The sequence below is a fragment of the Rhagoletis pomonella genome, unplaced genomic scaffold, assembly GCF_013731165.1.
Source record: "Rhagoletis pomonella isolate Grant_MI unplaced genomic scaffold, Rhpom_1.0 Rhpom_scaffold_00116, whole genome shotgun sequence".
Taxonomy (NCBI): domain Eukaryota; kingdom Metazoa; phylum Arthropoda; class Insecta; order Diptera; family Tephritidae; genus Rhagoletis; species Rhagoletis pomonella.
The window spans coordinates 102,413-111,418 of NW_023458670.1; the positions used below are offsets into that span (position 1 = coordinate 102,413).

Consider the following 9,006-nt stretch of genomic DNA (forward strand, 5'->3'; position numbering starts at 1 on the left):
TTGAAAATCTAGCTGAAACTTTGCAGATTTTTTATAATTTTTGCACAAAGTTTGAAATGTGGATTTATATTTTGTTTGTTAAATAATGAGCTAAGCTTTTATGGGAAAATAATAAACATTAAATAAACAAAAGGAAAACAGCCACAATCGATCAAAATATTGATGACTTAATCAGCTGACCACAAGTGTATGTATAAAATGATTTTTATATTAACGATCTCAAACTTGTTTACAATGAATTTTAAATGTGCTCTATCGAAATAACATTTTAATATACATACCTTACATACATATATACTTATGTACCTTTGCATACAATTAAACTTTAATAAGAAAAATTCTGTGTACATACATTTAAAAAAGACGTTTTTGGGTAGGAAATGACGTTTTTTCAGACCAAGAGGGACGTTTTCTCATGCCGAATACCTGGCAACACTGGCTGTATCTTAGAAATGCTCCACATAATTAAAACACCGACAAACATTCGACCATAGTTGCCAACTTGGTGCTTTAAGCACTAGATTTAGTGCTTTTTGAAAATTAAAACGCCAAAAAAAAATTATTTAGTGTTAGTGCCTTTTTCAGTGCTTTTTCCTGAACTAAAATTACTTCGAGATAGTTAAAAGCTGAAATAATTTGCAATATTTAAAGCTCTGGCAGCACTGAATTTATAAGAATCTATCTGTAATTTATGAAATCTACTTGATTCAAAAAAATTTGGTGCTTTTAGTGTGGTAAAACGCTTTTTTTCCAAGTTTTTGGTGCTTTTTGAAAACAAAAGATGGCAACACTGCATACGACTGAACTACAAAACGGACACTGACAACTGCGCTCACTTGTACAGACACTTGCTTACAAACAAATCGACAGTACCTCAAACAGTGCAGACGTGTAAATTAATGTATGTATGTATGCATTTCGTGTTTTAATTATTGTTTTGAAATTTGTAGTTATGTATGTATATTTTTATGTTTTACATGTTTGTCAATAGTTGTCCTGAGGACGGTTACCGAAGCGTAACCGAAATATATCGAAAAAAAAATTAAAATCCTGTGTTTTAATTCAAAAAATTTCCTATAACCATTTGACCTCGAGCAGGCAGAATTAACAGTTAAGAAATAAAAAGGTCGACAAAGCCATCATCATACAAAAACGGAAGGCACAGTGTTTCGACTATATGGAGGCAGATGGAAATAATAGTACACCTGCACCGATTTCACTGAAACTTGACATGTGCTCTAGTTTTACCTAGAAATAGAGAATTATGAAATTTTGTAAAGATGGAATAGTTGCAACGCCCTCTACTTTTGTGGGCGGAAACATTAAATCTCATCCGATTTCGATGAAATTTAGTTCGAAGTCTTTATTTTATTAGAAAACCCTAAATATAAAATATGGGGAAGATTGGATTACTATAACGTTCAAAACTCACAAAAAATGTGGGCCCAGTCATTAAATGTGATGGAATTTTGGGTAATTTTTGTTTCCTGCTTTCCACTCTCAGAAAACAAAGATATGACTTAGGTGTCAATACTCGCCTTTTTCCCAATATCTGGTGAGATTTTTTCATTGATTGAAAAATTCTTTTCGCTAAATTATGCAAAAAGAAGCTGAAAATCAAAAATTAAGAAAATCAAAAATTACATATATTTGCGCGCAAAGATCAAATTATATATTCGAAAACTACGTAAAATTCTCTAAAATATTAGTCTAATTTCAAGACCTGACGGACCGGCACTCACACTTTTTTTTACTAATAATCTTTAGCATCTACATTTCAAAGTAAATTTTTTAGTAAGAAAATAGGTAAATACCAAATAAATGATAACTACTTTCACCTGAATATTCCACGACATTTAGATAATTAATTGAAAAAGAAACACTTTCTGTAATGGGTTCAGCGCCAAATGCAACTAAACTGATTAGTCAGTATCGCGCCCATTCCCGTATTTTTTTGGAACAAAATGGGGTATGCGAAAATAAAGAACAACTATGACAACTCAAAGGCAGTAGTCAACAAATTTCAAGCTATATCCAAAAAACTGGTAGAACTAAAAGCTAGTATAAAATTCCTTTTAAAATGCCGAAAAACCAAACTTATTCCAAACTTTATCAAAAATTCGATTAGATGTAATAAATTGTTTGTATTCGACTGTGACCCACATCCTAACATAGACAATACTTTAGCCAGACATACACATTACTTTCACACAAAAATATTAAGCCTGCTTATTAAACATAAACACAACATATTAAGAAGACGAAAACAGCAGATGGAAGAAATTACAACAGAATTAAGTAAACAGCTAAGCACAGATGACTTGCAAGAGGGTGAGAGAAATGTCGCAAATAAACTAACAACAATACTGAAGGGGCGACAAGAACTGAAGCTTGAGGGACTGCGCAACAAACGTAATAACATATTTGTCGACAACCATAAACAAGAAGATTGGTTTGTAAACAAAACCAAAGTGGAGCTCCCGCCAGACATAAAAGCGTTGCTGTCGAAGGGACCAAAGTTCGCACTACCCGTCGAGAATAAGAGATTTCCTATTTTTCAATATATTGCTGATGGGGAGGACATGATACTGACGCTAAAAGACAAAGAACAACAAGACGAGGCGCGTACCAAATTCTCGTTATTAATAAAAGACCACACAACAACAAATAGGCAAAGTGCAATGGATTGTGCAATATTAGACACAGTGGAGCGAACACGAAAATTTCTTAAGAAAAACGACAATATTCAAATTCTAACATCTGACAAGGGAAACAAAACTGTGACAATGGAATCGGACGATTATAATAATAAAATGTAAAATATATTAGATGACCTAACCACATACAGAATTCAAAGGCAGGATCCCACATCTAGATTACAAAACAAAAACAACAGTTTAGTGGATAAACTTTTTAAAATGGGGCTTGTTTCAAAGGCCGAAAGGAACAAACTAACTTCAAACACGGCCTTACCCGCAAGAATTCATGGACTCCCAAAAATACATAAATAGGGAACACCTCTAAGACCGATATGTTCATCCATTCGATCGCCGTCTTACAATCTATGTAAATATATTGTAGAAATATTAAAAAACGTAACGGCGAACAAGCATAAAATATAAAGAATACATTGGAGTTCAAGTAAAGGATAAACAATACATTTATTTGTGACGATGAAAAAATAGTTTCTTTTGACGCAGTCTCACTTTTTCCGAGCATACCAATACAACTAGCACTTGACGTAATACGAGAAAAATGGACAATGATAAAAGAACACACAAAGATACCAAAACAAATATTCATGGAAATAGTAAAATTTTGTATACAAGAAAATAGGTATTTCAACTTTAATGACACGATATACACATAATTAAAAGGTACGCCGATGGGATCCCCTGACTCCCCAGTCATCGCAGATATAATAATGGAAGAAGTTTTGGACAGCACGATAAAGAAATTGCGACGAACTCCGAGATTGCTCTCAAAATGTGTTGACGACTTATTTGCTATAATACATGAAAATTAAATACAAAACACACTTGACGCACTAAATTCTTTTGACAGAAATATTAAGTTCACAATAGAACTAGAAGAGGACGGAATTTTACCTTATCTTGACTCCATTATAATCAAAAGAGGAAATCAACTAAAGTTAAAGTGCGACTGTTGGCTTCTTGTCAGGACGAATCATCAACTTCCATTCTAAACACCCCAAGACGATGATAATGAAAACAGCAATGAGCTGTATACGACGAATGCTACAAATATCAGATGAAACGTATCATGAAGAGATGGAGAATGAAATAAAAATATGATCAAAAAACAATGATTTTTCAGAGCACATAATAAAAACATTAGTAAGAAGATCTAAATTAGCAAACCATCAACGAATAACAGAAAAGCCTATAACTTTTAAATCAATAACATATGTCCCCCATTTATCAGAGCGCTTAGCGAAATCAGACTGCTACAATAAAGAAAAAATAAAAATAGCCCACAAGCCAACAAACACATTAAAAAACATATTTAACAGAACCAAATCTAAAATACCCAAAACTGAAAAAAGCAAAGTAATTTATAAAATCCCTTGCAACGGTGGCAGCAACGAGTCTATGTAGGCACAACGAAATCTAAATTAAAAACAAGACTATCACAACATAAATCTGATTTCAAACAATGCCAGAATGTAAATTTCCAAAAAACAGCCCCATGGCCCACTGTGCTACCAGCGGTCACTCTCCGAACTTCGACGAAACATCGATTCTCCAACAAGAGCAACACTATAACAAACGCTTTATCTTAGAAATGCTCCACATAATTAACACACCGACAAACATACGAGCAGTGTTGCCACAAAGATTTTTAATTTTTTACCAAATCTCTAAAAAAAATTACCAAACTCAGAAAAAAATTACCAAATTTTTATGAGCATAATATTCTAAACAAACTGGAAATTATTTTTCGACGTATGTAGATAATTATTTTGGCGACGACTGAACTACACCTCGTCTGGGATTGTGGCCAGCTTAGATCTATTTATATTTTTCGGCCGAAAAATGAGTTCTTCCCATTCTTTTATGACAAACTCATAAAAATGCATGATGTCGCTGCCGCGTTCAAAAAATGCATATCACCACACGGTCAAAAATTTGGGTTTAATTTTTAAACCCCGCTGGGACTACTGCATTTTTTAATCTTTTATAGTCTACTTTTTAAACCAGTCAATAGTTTTAAGCAATTTTTAATATATTCTAGTCTAAATTTTAGTCCAAAAAATTCGTGGTTTAAAACCCAAACCAAAATGTTTTAATTCTAGTTTCTAGGTTTCACATATTGAAAATTTGGTTTAAAATCTAAACCGAAATAGAAAATGTTTGCACACAGCGAAATGTGGTGTTGATTCAAACTCAACATATGAAAGCAGATTTACATGCGTGGCTGTAACTGAGTGTGCAAAGATGCTTGATACAATTGGTTGCTACCAAGGCTGTCCGGGTTCAATCCCCATCAGACGGAGCATGAAATTTGAGATTTTTTTTATTTTTTTTCTCAATTATGAAAATGTTTGGGTTTAAAATTTAAACCGAACTATTTAAATTCTAAACCCAACGTGTGTGCTCTCTTTGTTTTAAACTTGGAAGGTTTGTATTTGAAACTGAATTTAGTTTGGTCATGTACATATGTAGTCCAAAAAGTTTAAAATTAAAACCAAAATTTTTAACCGTGCATCGACTGAGCGTTTAGATAACGATGATGAACAATTTACAGCTGTGGTTGTCCTTTTCAATGTGTTCCGACATTAACAATTCACAAATATTTTTACTGGCCGGTTGTTCAATGTATTTAACCGGAGCTTCTACCTCCGATTAGTACTAATCAGACATTGAACAATCGGCCCTAAAACATAAAACAAAAAAAATCGCTCAGAGATTTACAAACATTTAAAAGGTGTTTAATAGTTCATTTCTACTACAGTTTATGACAACAACAAAATAATAATAACAAAAATGAATAAATAAAGCGTTAAGCGTTTGGTGGAAATGGGCTGTAACAAACAGTCTTTTACAAAATTTATTTTACATAACTTAAAACAAAAACATGAAACCAGCAAATGTATCGTTAAACGGTAGATAAAATTTACTTTTACTATTTTATAAGTGGGTCACATTCGTATTTAATCGCAAACTTTTAATTAGTCACGTGAAATTATTTTCTTCACCATTGGTTCCGGCAGGTAAAAATGATCCAAACTCCAGATTTGTGGGACTGTAGGGGCTGTGATCGAGCCGCCATATTGGGAAAAATGGGTGGTTTCCTGCTATATTGCAAACTGATACTAAAAGTTCTGAGTTGTCAAGGCAAATTGTTACATTAAAGAGCCCTTTCAATTTTTGGCTCTCTTAAGGGGTAGATACATACACATGTAAGTACATAAGCAAATTTTTTTGTTTTGTGCAATTGTCAGAAGGTTCAAAGTTATAAATTTTTATAAGTAATAAGTTACTACCTATTAAAAACTTAAATGAAAATACTTACGTTAAAAAAATTACCAAATTGAGAAAAAAATTACCAAATTACCAAACTCCTTCCAAAAAGAAAAAAATTAACAGTTTTGGTAAAAAATTACCAAAGCGGCAACGCTGCATACGACTGAACTACAAAACGGACACTGAAAACTGCGCTCACTTGTACAGACACTTGCTTACAAAAAAATCGACAGTACCAAACTCCACGTCAAACTAGGCCTGGGTAACGGCGCAAATTTTTTGGCGCTGACACACTTACTCTAGCGCCACTGTCGGAATCAGCACAGTGTGTTGGCGCAATTGCGCCTCTTCAGGCTAAAGCTCATTTCCTTTATTGCCGCACGCTGCACGCTGCACCAAAGTGAATTAATACAAGGTGATATCGGTTGAGAAAAAACTCAAGTATACCCAAGTTCAAAACCCAAAAATACAACAAACCCATCATTTTCACATTCAGAAGGACGGCGACGAATTCTAGCTGTGCTGCACATTTTACAAGAGACACTTCTGTTTCGGGTGTTCTTTGCTGGTTCTTTGCGACACCCGGTGTTGTCAGTGTTCCGGTGTTGAACTAAGGTGAATTAATACAAGGTGGTATAGGTTGGACAAAAACAAGCCAAGTTCAAAACCCAAAAATACAACAAACACATAATTTTCACATTCAGAAGCGCCGTGGCTAATTTTAGAAACACCACCTTGTAAAAATTCGCCTTGTGCTGCACATTTTACAAGTGACGCTTCGCTTTTGTGTGTTCTTTGCGCCGGCCGGTGTTGTTAGTGTTCCGGTGTTGCTGGCGCCATTGCGTCACAGAGTTGTGAAAATCGGAATCGGCGCCAGTAACTCAGTTCTCGGTATCAGCGCAATGGCGCGGCGCCGCACTGTGTTACCCACGGCTACGTCAAACAGTGCAGACGTCTAAATTAATGTATGTATGCATTTTGTGTTTTAATTATTGTTTTGAAATTTGTATTTATGTATGTATATTTTTATGTTTTACACGTTTTTCAATAGTTGCCCTGAGGACGGTTACCGAAGCGTAACCGAAATATATCGGGAAAAAATAATTAAAATCCTGTGTTTTAATTCAAAAAATTTCATTCAACAATTTATATTGAGCTCGAGGCCGTTTTAAATGAAAATTTTTATTGTGGAAAAGCAACAATAATTTAAAGAAATAGTAGAAGTGATAGCTATTTCGGAAATCACCACATTTCCTCAGCAGACTTCTTTCAGTAGGATTCGAACCGACGACCCCACTGACTCAGCCAGTTGCCTATGCAAAAATTGAGTCTCTGATTTTTCCAAAAAACGGCCGCCATTTTGTTAAAATTTCAAAATTTTTAAAATTTTCAAGTACCGAAATATATTGATTTTTAAAATAACTAGAAAGATTTGAAAAAAAATGGTCAGCCGTTTTCCTCTAAAACTTCACTTTGCCCTAAAATTTTCAAATGCTCGTAACTCAGGAATTTTTTTTTGTAAAACAAAAATATTCGTGTGTCCTTATTTGTCCTAACAAACATGAAAAGTCGTATTAAATATTGTTAAGACGTTGATTGTTCCATTAATTACCTATGGGGAAGTGGTTTATGGCAACATGGATTTTGAATCCCGGAGAAAGCTATAGATCGCCATAAATCATGCGGCTAGATACGCTTCTTTAAAAAGAAAATATGACCTATGAATATATCCTCCTTCTCGAGGCATATTCTTGGCTGTGATCTCGCCACATACCTTAGTTTTCGAAATCTTCTGTTTTTGCACAAGCTTATACCAAATTAAAGGTAATAACTTGTACTTTCTAAATATTATAAATTTTTTACCATTAATCACGTAATTTTTTCAAAAAAGATTATTTTATGAAAAATTTAAATTTTTTTAGTTTTTTAAAATTTTGGGCTTTAAAATATGAAAAATAATATAAATTAGGTACATGAACTGAAAGATAAATTAATTGTCTTTATAACTTGACACATTACTTTTTTTAATCGGTTATGTAGTTCATAAGATATTAATATTTAAAAAAATCAAACAAATTACTTTCAACACTAAATATCTTTAAAACTAGAAGGCCCCGGAACCTGAAAGTGCATATATTTGAGAAGTGGTGGAGGCCAGCTTTCCAACGGTGGAAGCGCCGTTTAGGCCTCCCCTGAGGTGCCCTACCCGAGGTCCTCGAAGCTCCGAAGACACGCGTCGAGAGGCCCTTGCTGGTGCTGGATGTTCCGTCACGCACCACACCCTCAGATACTCTGCGATTTCGCACTACCCGCTACCGTCAGAATTCCCCCGCCTTTAGCCGACATACCAGAAGAGTTCGAACCCCCTGAGACACCGGCCGTGCAGGCCTTACTTAAGCCCTTAACGCAGGGCGATTTCGCCTCTGCAGGGCTAGAAATCCCACCCGGGACAGAGACATCTTTGGGTATCGACTTCGACGACCCCTCGAAGCTTTGTCGGTAGCCAGCTCCGGTTTCCCTACGGCGCTGGCCGTACAGGCTCCACTCGTGGCCTAAGCCGGATATGCCTTCGCCTCCTCATGACCCTAACCAGGGTAGACAGCTTTTGATGCCGGAACCGACGATCCTCCACTGCTCGAAGTTTTAGTTTTTTCGTTTTGGTTTTGGTTTATTTTAGTTGTATTCATTTTGTTCGTACGTTCCGCGCTCGCCTCGTCGGGCAGGTGGTCTAAATAGTATATGGGAAAATTAACGGTCCACCACGGCAGCGCCCCATGCCGCGCCAAGGCCACCCTTACTCCCTGAGGCAGCCTGGTATCAGGAAGGCGCCGTTAGAATACAGCCGGTCTGGTAAACCCCCTGGCTGCAAACCCTCCAATGGGCACGGTGTCGCTTAACAGCCCGAACCAGGGGAATGGAGTGCACCCGCCCAATATACAGAGATAAAGAAACGATTGCACAACCATAAGCCACCGCACCAGCATCAAGGTGCCTGCCATAGCGGAGGCAGACTTTGTGT

The 9,006-nt window shown here is 35.8% G+C and overlaps 2 pseudogenes; both read left to right on the top strand.

Annotated features, from left to right (window-relative positions):
• Positions 1–1,964: 1,964 nt before the first annotated feature.
• LOC118750033 lies at positions 1,965–6,243 on the top strand (annotated as a pseudogene).
• A 2,307-nt stretch (positions 6,244–8,550) lies between these two features.
• LOC118750034 overlaps positions 8,551–9,006 on the top strand; it is a 5,377-nt pseudogene continuing 4,921 nt past the window's right edge.